The 3553-nt window shown below is 40.6% G+C and overlaps 1 pseudogene; it reads left to right on the top strand.

Moving 5' to 3' along the window:
- Nucleotides 1–1747: 1747 nt before the first annotated feature.
- On the top strand, nucleotides 1748–3273 carry LOC138174899 (Y-box-binding protein 1 pseudogene; annotated as a pseudogene).
- Nucleotides 3274–3553: the final 280 nt, after the last annotated feature.

The following is a 3553-nucleotide window of genomic DNA, read 5'->3' as shown; positions in this document are numbered from 1 at the left end:
AAGTAGGGAAGGAGAAAGGAAGGAAACAGTAGAAGATTTGACCCTTGCAATAATGTGGGATAAAATGAAATTGTTACATAAAGGAGAAAGGGAAGGAAAAGGATATCTGTATAATTAGATCTTAAAAGGAGAAAAGCCTTGTTTTCTTTTTATTTTCCTGAAAAAGAAGGCACTTCTTGTCTTCTAAAGAACTCTATCAAAGGGCTATGATAGCTATCAGGTGAAAGAGTATCCTATAAAGGTCAGGGTGAGACAAGTAGTCATTTCCTAGCTAAGGGGATATTGGGCCAGCTATTTGTCAATCTGATAATAACAGTAGGATGTGTATTGTCTTTCTTGGATATATATCTTATGAATAATAGAGATGGTTCCAAGACTTATCAAGACATATGCCAACTAATAGATGAAGGATTTACCTATATTTTGGAAAATTATATAATTTTATTACCTAATATTACCTATATTTTGGAAAATATTTAGATATTGTCAAATGGCAGGCACTTAGAAAATACTTGCTAATTGAGTTAATGATTAACACTGTTCTTGTTAGCAAGATGGAAAGATGTGGGATAGTCATGATATAGTTAGATAGATTTAGAAATAGTTGAATGGCCAGACTTGCAGAGTAATTTTTAGCATTTCACTGCAGCAGGCAGTATCCAATGCAATATCCCATAGATTGGTACATGGTTCCTTTCTGTTTTAAATTTAATCAAATAATTCAATAAAGACACAGATAGCATATTCACCAGATTTGCAGATGATACAAAGAAGTATAGGTATAACTATAATAAAGTGGACGATAAATTGAGGGTTCAAAAAGATCTTGACATACTAGAAATCTAGGCTAAATTCAATATGAAGAAATGTAAAAAGTTTTATATTCAGCTATAAAAAAATAGTTCACAGGTACAAGAAGATATGGTTGGATAACGGTTGTTTTTCAAATACCTGTGAGTTTTAGTGGCCTGTAAACTTGGTATTTATCAGAAAGATGATGTGATAATTAAAAAGCTAATACAATATTTGACTTCATAAAAAAAGACAGCTTCCAGGATAAGGTGGTGGAACTGCACACTAAGAAAAATGATGTCAAAGTCATTTAGAAACAGGGTCACTGAACCCTATATAAGAAAAACTGTAGGCACACGCAGAGGCAGGCCTGGAAGAGGCCTGATCAACTTGGAGGGCAAGTTGTCCTACCAATCACAAGGGCCACTACCAGGCCTGTCACCAAAGGGCTGGAAATGGAAAGAGCAAAGTAATAACCAAATGCAGAAGCCCCTGTCCTGGACATCAAATACTCCTGGGGCTACCACTTCATAGCCTAGAAATTTAAAAAAAAAAGCCCCTATCAGGACCTCCAAAGACCAGGATGACAGAGTGAACCTCTCCTGCTCCAACCCCCTCTCTGACCCTGAAAACATAGTAACTGTTGCAAGCAGGGCAAACCCTCTACAGTAAAGGCTTGGGATCCCTAGAGGAAGTGGCTAGGGCGCTGCCTCAAAATGGGTAGAAAGCAGGCCACAAAGACTCTGGAGTCCTACTCTCCTCAGAGGGAGGAACCAATCTCAGAGGTTTGTGGACTCCACACCCACAGCTGAAACATCAACAGGGAATGGGTCCCAAGCACAGAAAACTCTCCTAGATGAGGTCAAAAGGAACTTTGAAAACCCAATGGGAAAGATAGAAGACAAAATGAATAATTTTCTCAAAACCAAAATTGCACAATTAGAAAAGCATTATAATGAAGAAAACATCTCTCTTAAAAGAAAAGTGGAGTTCGATTGGTAGCAGGAGTGGAGAGTGGACCCCAGAGAGCCCTGAGAGCAGCCCTACCACCAGCTGGTCTAGTCACCATCACACTGCAGGGGGAGCCCCCGCTGCTGCAGCGGGTCCCAGTCACCATCACCGCAACAATGAGAGTGAGGCCGAGACCCAGCAGCTGCCAGCCGCACCCCCTGCCTCCCCCAACCTCAGTGCCACTGATACCAAGCCTGGCAACACTGGCAGCAGCAGAGGGAGCGGTCTGGGCGGCCTCACATCAGCGGGCGCCAGCGGGACAAGAAGGTCATCACAAAGAAGGTTTTGGGAACAGCAAAATGGTTCAATGTAAGAAATGGCTATGGTTTCATCAACAGGAATGACACCAAGGAAGATGTATTTGTACACCAGACTGCAATAAAGAAGAATAACCCCAGGAAGTACCTTCACAGTGTAGGAGATGGAGAGACTGTGGAGTTTGATGATGAAGGAGAAAAGGGTGCGGGGGCAGCTAATGTCACAGGCCCTGATGGTATTCCAGTTCAAGGCAGTAAATATGCAGCCGACTGTAACCATTACAGACATTATCTATGTCGTAGGGGTCCTGCACGGAACTACCAGAAGAATTACCAGAACAGTGAGAGTGGGGAAAAGAAAGAGGGATCAGAGAGTGCTCCAGAAGGCCAGCCCCAACAGCGCCATCCTTACTGCAGGTGGCGGTTCCCACCTTACTACATGCAGAGACCCTATTCGAAGAGAATGCAGGGAGAAGTAATGGAGGGTGCTGACAACCAGGGTGCAGGAGAACAAGGCAGACCACTGAGACTGAATATGTATGGGGGTTATAGACCAGTATTCCACAGGGGCCCTCCTTGTCAAAGACAACCTAGAGAGGAAGGTAATGAAGAAGACAAAGAGAACCAAGGAGATGAGACACAGGGTCAGCAGCCACCTCAACGTCGGTACCACCGTAATTTCAATTACTGATGCAGATGCCCAGAGAACCCTAAACCACAAGATGGCAAAGAGACAAAAGCAGCCGAACCATCAGCTGAGAATATGTCTCCTCCCTAGGCTGAGCAGGGAGGGGCTGAGTAAATGCCAGCTTACCATCTATACAATCATCCGGTTTAGTCATCATACAAGAAGAAAGAATATGAAATTCCAGCAATGATATGAAGTGAACAAAAGATTTGGAAAGGAAGACCTAAGTGCTTGCATTTTCCTGTTAACCAGACAACTAGAACTCTCTGCATTATCTATGCAGCGTGGGGTTTTTATTATTTCTACCTAAAGAAGTCTCTTTTTGGGAATGAAAAGCATGTTTTTTTTAAAACCCTGGCTTTCTCAATACACCTTTAAAGGTTTTTAAATTGTTTTATATCTGTTCAAGTTGAGAATTTTAAGAATCTAATTTTTAATTTGTATAAAAGTACACCTGATTTTTTAAAAAATCCACAAACTGCAAGCAAACTTAATAAAGGTCTTTAAATAATAAAAAAAGAAAAAGAAAAATGTATGATATTGAAAAGGAACTACAAAAATTAACCAAGGAAAATGACTTGCTAAAAACTAGATTCAACCAAATTGACACAAATAACTCTATGAGGAACCAAAAATTAGACAAACAAAACAACAAGAATGAAAAATTAGAAAAAGAGGTAAAATATTTTAATGGAAAAATAGCTGACCTGGAAAACAGATCCAGGAGAGATAATATGAGAATAATAGCCCTACCAGAAAATCATGATGAAAAAATGAGTCTGGACAACATTCTCCAAAAGCTTCT

This window comes from Petaurus breviceps, unplaced genomic scaffold (genome assembly GCF_028583685.1).
Source record: "Petaurus breviceps papuanus isolate PSGF00001 unplaced genomic scaffold, PetGlider_PUasm1.0 76, whole genome shotgun sequence".
Lineage (NCBI taxonomy): Eukaryota > Metazoa > Chordata > Mammalia > Diprotodontia > Petauridae > Petaurus > Petaurus breviceps.
Note: the sequence above shows the minus strand (reverse complement) of the source record. Positions and strands in the feature narration are given on the sequence as shown.